The sequence below is a fragment of the Alosa alosa genome, chromosome 2 (genome assembly GCF_017589495.1).
Source record: "Alosa alosa isolate M-15738 ecotype Scorff River chromosome 2, AALO_Geno_1.1, whole genome shotgun sequence".
Taxonomy (NCBI): Eukaryota; Metazoa; Chordata; class Actinopteri; order Clupeiformes; family Clupeidae; genus Alosa; species Alosa alosa.
The window spans coordinates 5,584,278-5,593,799 of record NC_063190.1 but is presented as its reverse complement, the minus strand read 5'-3'; positions in this window follow the sequence as shown (position 1 = coordinate 5,593,799).

Below are 9,522 nucleotides of genomic sequence, written 5' to 3'. Positions count from 1 at the left end.
AAGCCCCATCAGGGACTGTAGTAGCTGAGGATAGGTTGCTTAGCAACAGAATATGCAGGGGCTAAAGCAGGCACTGTATGGCAAAGGGATGGGTATGAGGGGTAGTAGACTGTACTGATGTGTTTAGAAGCAAGATCTGTACTGAGCACATTACAGTAACAGTAGGCTACAGCCTTTGGCTGATTCTCTCTCTCTCTCTCTCAATGTGTGTTTGTGTGAGTGAGTGAGGGGCTTGTATCACATTCATACTAGCCAGGTTTGAAATTCAACCATTCCAATCCGACCATTTTTCTTTGTACACCTAGTGTCTTATCAGTGTTGATTAGAAGGCATGGCAATAACAGGCATGAAAATCACCACACTTCTCTCACTTGTCCTAAGGGCAGGAGTGCACCACGGGGACATCAAGAAAAAAATCTATTTATTTTGACCAGTGCATCCACTGTCTCCATAATCAATGCAATGTTGAACACTGAGTGATAATGCATATTTGAAATCATTGAAGATGTCAACACTAGAGGGCATGGCTGTTCCATGCACTGTGTTGCTTCCCACAGATCTTAGAAAGCTCTACCATGTGGTTGCTTCCATCACTAGAGATTCAGAGGTGAAGCATAGTACTTGAATGAAACATGATGGACTAAGGCTACAATCATTGGTTGTCTGAAATCTGATGAAATACAGACCCAAATAAAAAAGAAATGGTGGGGAAAATAGATTCAAATGCAATCTAAAAATGTCTCTGATAAAGTGGTTGTTGATTGTAGTGTTTTTTAGTAAGGTTAATAGTACTAATAGTTAACTTGATAGCCCTAATGAACAAACAATATTTACAGGTGCAAAGGTCACCAAGACATAGACCTCTCCAGAATAAGTCCCGTCTCCGTAACTTCCGTATCCATCCAACTTCCGGGCGTCGATTGTCTATGGGAAATAACATGGCGTTTCGATAATATATATACCGGTAATATGATATATATATCATACCGGTAAAACATCTGTAGGTAGCGAAGTAGAAAAAAATGGTGCGCCGATTGGCCTACACACTTCTGCCATCTAGTTTCCACTGGGTTTTTTGATTGTCGGTGCCGTTAAAGTAGAAATATATCAGTAAGAAGCACTAAGCTAACGCATGCTTCAGACGCCGCGACTCCCCCAGTCAAGGTTGCATAGCAACAGCAATGTTTCATAGTTTGTCTTCCCCGAAATGGAGTTCGTGACACCAGAGCCTGTTTACGGAGGTGGCACTAACCCTGCGTGAAATCATCATGTTTGATAGGTTGTTAATACATTCTGAAAACGTTACTGTTCTGATCATGGTCATGCAAAATAAAGCTATGGACTCAATACGATTCAGCCTCTGATTCCTAGTGTGCTTATCATTATCTGTTATTCGTGAAAAAAAGTCTCATCTCGTCATGTCTTTAGTGTCTTCGTCGGCAATTTCTTTCTTTTTCAAATATCTCAATAACAGCCAACAAACTCGCACAGTCAAACCAAAGTTAAGTCATGTTGAAAAGAGGCTGAACCTTGCAAACGATTTACATTTATAGACAACTGAAACCACGCATGAATCACACGTGAAAATGACCATCACGTTGTGACTGGTTGGCTGTGAGCAAGATCTAACGCCCTCCTCCACCCGCGTACATCGGAACTAGCTCCCGGTTAGCATTAATAATCGTTTACTACTTAAACGGCACCGACAATCAAAAAATCCAGTGGAAACTAGATGGCAGAAGTGTGTAGGCCAATCGGCCCACCAGCTTTTTCTACTTTGTCACCTACAGAGTTTGACAGGTACGATCTTTTAAAACGCCATGTTATTTCCCATAGACATTTGACGACCGGAAGTTGGATGGATACGGAAGTTACGGAGGTGGGACTTATTCTGGAGAGGTCTATAGAATCAATATTGCATCTATTCGACGGTTCTCCACCAGTGGGCTGAGGCACACTAGTGTGCCATGAGCCAAAATGAGGTGTGCCGTGGAATTTTGAGGAACCCAATGCATTTTTGTACAGGCTACAGAAATAGGCAAGAGGGGTGTTTTAAAATGCATCAGTGACACATCTTAATCAAAAATAGTCTTTACCTAGTCGGGAATTAACAGCTTTTTAAATCTGTTTTTTAGAAGGCTACCATTCTCAATTTGATTTTATTCTGAAGCTGAGATCTGTCACATGACTAATTTTAGGCAAGCTCGCCACAATAGTTTACTACCTACGGTTGTTAGGATATGTTAATATTGATAGATTTAGAAATTCAGCAACAATCTTTAGGAGTGAGGAGTCACACAACTTTGGCAGCATCCTTTACCTTGTTGAGCAACAGAAAACAATCTCCTTTCTCAATCTGTGAATAATGTCATAACTTTCTTTTGTGCTCAACTCATCACTAGTGTGGCAGGCTTTTTTCTTTTTTTTTCTGCCCAACAACCTTAAAGCTTAAATCAAAGCACATTAGATATCAAGGCAAGATATATAAAAAGTATACTCACCCAGTGTATTACTATGTGGTATAACAACAGCTCTGAGAAAGACCGCAAAGCCTTGCAGAGAGTGGTGCGCTCAGCTAAGCGCATCTCTAGGACCCTCCCTGCATGATATATACATCAGCCAATGCAAGAACAGAGCCACTAAAATCATAAAGGACTCCACCCATCCCAGTAACTGTCTGTTCAGTTTGTTGAAGTCAGACAAGCGCTTCTGCAGTTTGATGGCTAAAACTGAGAGACTAAACTGAGAGACTAAGAAAAAGCTATTTCCCACAGACCATTAGACTCCTCAACATGGACATATGCCAACTCTTATGAATACCATGGAATTTATCCCATTTGAATATAATTATTTATTTTTATTATTATTATTATTATTATTATTATTATTATTACTATAGAGCATCACAGTCCCGCCCACAGGAGTTTCCGGAAGTAAGAATTCAATGCAATTTCTCCATTGACAATTCGGGTATAAGCTATAAAAACTTAACTGCACATGTAGACTCAAAACCAGCTACGGCTGTACTAAGCGATTGTGTATTCTCATATAGACGCCAAAAGTTCACGGGGCACTAACCTCGTTTTGAGATAAATGTCTTTTATTCGCAATGTCTTGGATAAGTACTTCATTACTCACAATCCTGAACAATCCCACAATCCCACAGTGATGCCTCTGATTGGTGGAAAGGCCGTTATGATCATAGTTAGACATTCTCTGTTGAAACCAAAGAGTATTCACCCCTTGCAAGTGACGTCACGTTTTGTTCGCGCCACAGCAAAATAGCCTAGTGGACGGCAAGAACACGAATCAAATCAATGGGTTGTAATGGGACATATCGCACAGCTAGGAGATTATAGTGAGATTTAACCGTAGTAATGCCCTTCCACTACTGTTGGCTTATTGTTTGGAATACAACAACATCCCATGTTCTTGCATAGATATATTTTGGTTTGTTTTCTTTGTGTTTCGGGAGTATTTCAACCACAATTGCATGCTTATCTCCTCACTGTATGAAGCACAGCAGCGGTTGCTATAGCAACCATAGACTCTGAACAGGACGGCAGATAGCACTTAGGCAAAGTCGTTGGCAAGATCTGAATGTAAACAGATAATACCGTTCAAGTCTTTTTTTTAATTTCTTATTTCTTTCAATTCTTTAACTTAAAACATGTAAGAAGTAAGTAGTAGTAGTAAACTATTAAAGAAAAACTTTTTAAAAATCCCCATAGACTTAACATTGCCGATTGTGACATCATAATACGGCCGTTAAGCAATTAGAATCCTATGGCAGGTGTTCAGGCCACCTGCAGCCTCAGGCTTTAAGCATACAATCTGGGTCAATTAAGACTACACATCCTATTCAACTGTTTCCTCTGCCCAAAACTGTTTCAAAATAAAAGCACTCACTACAATAATCCACTGTTAAACAATGTAACCCATTAAACTACTGAACTTTTTACATTCAACTTTTAAACGGTCTACTTTTAAACTATTATTAAGCTATCTATTAAACTAGCTGTCTATCAAAAACGTTTAACTTGTCATCAACTATGTCAACACTTGTCATCAACTATGACTCCTACCCACTGTAGCTAGTTAGCATGGTTAGCATAGTTAGCATGTTAGTATTGCTAACATTGTTAGCATTTTTAGTAAAACTGCTAAAAATGATTAGCTAGGTTAGCTAAGTCACATGGTTAGCATAGTTAGCATGTTAACATTGTTAGCATGCTAGTTGGCATAGTTAGCATAACAACTAAAAATGATTAGCTAGGTTAGCTAAGTCACATGGTTAGCATAGTTAGCATGTTATCATTGTTAACATGCTAGTTAGCATAGTTAGCATGTTAACATTGTTAGCATGCTAGTTAGCATAACTACTAAAAATGATTACAAAGATTGTTAAGGCGGAGCAAGATATTTCATCAGGAGCCATTTCCGGGAACCCGGATCGCATGAGGGGGGGTCAAAATCCCCCTTTATGCAGAGCAGAGGCAGCGACTGCTCCATTGAAGTCTATGGGCATAGCTCAGAATTTTACCACATATGCTAAGGTCTTGGTTCTATAGAGTTAAGAATGTGAATTTTGGGCACGTTTTCATGATCCTCAAACCCTTCTGAACATTTCAGGTACATTTTTAGCATTTTTGAGCATTCAAGTCTAGAGAAAATCGACTTTATATCAGGTGTGCGCCGGTTATTTATGCCGCTGCTGTTGGCGGTTTGTCAACGCACTCATCAATACGTCATCGACACGCCTCTTTATGCAGACAGGATTCGATCCCCATTTCGCGCCCATAGACATGAACTACAACGAAGTATCTTGCTCCGCCTTAACAATCTTTGATGATTAGCTAGGTTAGCTAAGTCACATGGTTAGCATAGTTAGCATGTTAATATTGATAGCATGCTAGTTAGCATAGTTAGCATAACTACTAAAAATGATAAGCTAGCTAAGTCACATGGTTAGCATGTTAGCATAACTGCTAAATATGAATAGCTAAGTCATATGGTTAGCATGTTAGCATTCTTAGTATTTTAGCACAACTGCTATAAATTATTAGCTAAGTCAGCTAAGTCACATAGTTAACATTATTAGCATAGTTAACAGCATTAACATTATTAGCATTTAAAAAAAAACTGCTAGAAAACATTAGCTAAATTAACTAAGTAACTTGGTTAGCATTATTATCTTTGTTAACATAGTTAATATAACTGCTAGCAAACATTAGAGCCATTCCAACTGTCAGTTATCGTCAACTATCTACCTAAATAATTTAACCATTTAAACTATCCACCTATTTAACTGTTCAGTCATTCCAACTATATTAAACCTCATCTACCTAGCAACCAATATAGTTTGTTTTTACTCTGTATGATATTTTACCTCATATTTTTGCATTTTCATGCACTGTATTTCCTTCAGGAAATGCTTTTCTAGTTATTGTTATTCCGCTTACCACTTTTTCCGTACGCATTTTCTCTTGAACAGTTTAACTTAGAAACTTCATTCAAACTTTGTAACGTAGGTCTTCAAACAGATCGGGTTGCTATGTCTTTTCAACTTTGAAACTTTTATACTTTTTAAACTATTAAAGAAAAACTTTAACATTGCCTATGGCAGGTGTTCAGGCCACCTGCAGCTTCAGGCTTTAAGCATACAATCTGGGTCAATTAAGACTACACATCCTATTCAACTGTTTCCTCTGCCCAAAACTGTTTCAAAATAAAAGTCCTCACAACAATAATCCACTGTTAAACAATGTAACCCATTAAACTACTGAACTTTTTACATTCAACTTTTAAACGGTCTACTTTTAAACTATCATTAAACTATCTATCTATTAAACTAGCTGTCTATCAACAACTTTTAAACTATCTACATTCAACTTTTAAACTTTTAAACTATATACATTCAACTTTTAAACAGTCTACTTTTAAACTATTATTAAACTATCTATTAAACTAGCTGTCTATCAACAACTTTTAACTTGTCATCAACTATGTCAACACTTGTCATCAACTATGACTCCTACCCACTGTAGCTAGTTAGCATTGTTAGCATAGTTAGCATTTTAACATTTTTAGCAAAACTGCTAGAAAACATTAGCTAAGTTAGCTAAGTAACATGGTTAGCATAGTTAGCATTGCTAACATATTTAGCATGTTTAGCAAAACTGCTAGAAAACGTTAGCTAAGTTATCTAAGTAACATGGTTAGCATCAGAGCCCGTCTACGGAGAGCCTTGCCACTCCGTATTAAGTCCCATTGTACCGAATTTTGGATGCAGTTCCACCAGAGTTCCACTGGGGGCGATCGCCATGAGTGCAGAATGAATGGGAGTCAATGGAGCTAGACAGCTAAATTGGTCTCTTTCACCTGATTGTCATTGACAAATCTCAGATTTGATTGTAGTTTGTATAACTTCAACATGGGTTATAGGTCAAAAGTTGAATGAACGAGTACTTATGTCCTTTTGATTTCTTACAGGTTGGGTCATTGTTGCACATAACACGCTAGCTTTGTGCTAATGAAGGACATCATTGACACATTTGAAAGGCTTTTTAGAACAATTAAGTGACTTTAAAAAATATAATACACAACCAAGTGTATTTTCTTTGCCTCCCCTTTCGAATGCAATACTCAAATTACTTGAAAAAAAATTATATCCCAAGAAAAGTAGATTTTGAGGGGTACAGCTCCATAGACCTCCATGCATTCTGCACTCGTGGACGAGTGCCCTCATGTGGAACCACAGAAGGAACTGCAACCAGTTCAGAAACCGGAAGTTTTCCGAGAGTGGCAGTTCTCCCCTTATTAGACATTATCTGTTAGCATGTTAGCATTGCTAGCATAGTTAGCATGTTTAGCCATCAAAATGCCGATCAAAATGCCTCGGACGCAATAGGAGAGGCCAAAAACCAATCAGAGCAACGAAAGAGACAGAGTGACGGAAACACGCAATTTGCAACATTAGGCGTGTTCATCTTCATGCAGATCTGACTTGCTGTGATGCATGCTGGGTTGAACATTTAAATCGAAAATACACCTTAGAATACTATTTTTTTCTACACCAATATAATTAATCTGTGTGGCTGATAAAAAAAAAAAGCTGTGCATATTTAAAAGGGGGGTGAAATGGAATCCTTATAACATGTACTTTCAGAATATATATAGATATTTATACCAAGTTCGCCTTTGTAGGTACCAGGCCATACTAACTCTTTACGGAGTCATTAGCTATGTCTGCCATTGACATACATTGTTGAACTTCAAATTGTGTGGCTGTGAAAACAATAAGTTGTGCATATGTAAAAGTGGGGTGAAATTGAATCCTTATAACATGTACTTTCAGAATATACATATAGATATTTATACCAAATTCGCCTTTGTGAGTACCAGGCCATAAGTGTGTAAGTCCTATGTCTGCCATTGACATACACTGTTGAACTACAAATTGTGTGGCTGTGAAAACAATAAGTTGTGCATACGTAAAAGTGGGGTGAAATGAAATCCTTATAACATGTACTTTCAGAATATATATCAGAATATATATAGATGTTTATACCAAATTCGCCTTTGTAGGTACCAGGCCATACTAACTCTGTACCGAGTCATATACTATGTCTGCCATTGACATACACTGTTGAACTTCAAATTGTGTGGCTGTGAAAACAATAAGATGTGCAGATATGTAAGATATGTAAAAGGGGGGTGAAATGGAATCCTTATAACATGTACTTTCAGAATATATATAGATATTTATACTAAGTACATGCGCACAGTCAATTGTAGCCTACAATCAGTTCACTTCACACCCATCCATTTTTAGCGAGTTTAGCAAATGAGTGAGACTGAGACAAAAAACATTGATTATTGGGCATCAAACATGCCATAATTTGCCCATGTCTGTTACATATGTGGTTTGTCAGTGTAATATTTTGGTGGGGATCGAATAAGGAATGCTAAGGGTTGCCAACTCTCACGCATCTGTGACACTCACATTTTAGCACCAATCTCACGCACACTCAAGAAATGTCACGCCAAATCCATTCTTTTTTTTTGCAATCCGTCCATTTTTTGTTGATGACTAGACTAGACCACAGCATTGTTTCTAAATGACAGGATACGAGTTTAAGGCATACATATGTCTAGACCATCACATGAAATAACTTTTTCTTATCTTTTATAGCCGCTATTTGCTGCGATAAACGGTTCGCAAGAAAATTAACTTTAAAGAAATAATCATATTAGGCTACTATAGCTCTGCGCTCATTTCAATTCATATAGGATGAATATCTCAAACTTTTCGTTCCACACATGATAAACCGTAAACCAGAATAAACAGCAGACCTTACCGAACACAAAGGTGTAATGCAATCCCCTGTACACGCCGTTCCAGAGTAGCAAATTTCTATATGGTCTCCAATTTTGGGCTTTAAGTGTCTTACAACTGAGCTGTGCTTAAATACCTAGGCCTACATATGTGTAAATATTAAAATCAGAGGATATACAGCTCATGGCTAAGAGTTTGTCGATATAGCCATAATGATTTGTTTTCACAAAATGCTAAGCATGCATGTATTTATGTGTCTTAAAAAAGTGTGCTTATATTGGTCAATGCATAATTTCATAACAGGCCAAATAGAAAATAAATGTTAAATGTTAAATATAGCCTAGACATAATATTAAAATCAGATGATGTAGGATAGTATAGAGTTAGATAAAGTTGGATGGCTCCAGAACTCGCAGTGGATTGGGTCTTAAAGGAGCCACACCACTTTTATGACACTATAGCTGTTCTGTTGACCTTTAGATTTGTTGCTACTGGGCATGAAGGGCAGGCCAATTATGAGTTCTGTCCAACATTCATGGTAGGTTTAGAAAAAAAGTCAGCACATTTTAATCATATTGCAATAATACCAATAACCGTGATCATTTTGGTCATGATTTTTCATCAAATGTTCATACTGTATCTCTAGTGGCTGGTAGACTTTGGAATCCACCAGCCACAATGGTAGGTGGAAAAAAATATTTTAGGCTATTTCCATCCCTGATACATACGTACACTCATACACACATTCATAAGTCTCAATCTGTCCATTTCTTTCCACAAAACTCGCCAGAAGTCATAATTTAAGGGGGGTTATTTTTAATTTTTTTCTACTGAGCTACCTTTTTCAGGTGGGCAGGCCGGACCCTTTTCATGTCTGTGCCCAGGGGCCCAGTGGCTCATAATCCTTCCATGCCACGGGGTTAAAACACTGGTCTTGTTTTCAAGTGCAATCAATAATTTAATTGTACATTTTGAAGAAACGTTTCCATTCTATTAGGTTTTTTTAAAAAAAATCATAAATCAGGGATTATACTGTATAGCAAAAAAGTCAGGGGACAGACATGTTTAAAATTAAGTTTACGGAAAAATGCACACGCACTATGACTTCACAAAATCTCACTCCAGCCAAACACCCAAAGTTGGCAACCCTGAATGCTGTGTTCCTGACTTATCGGTTTCAGAGA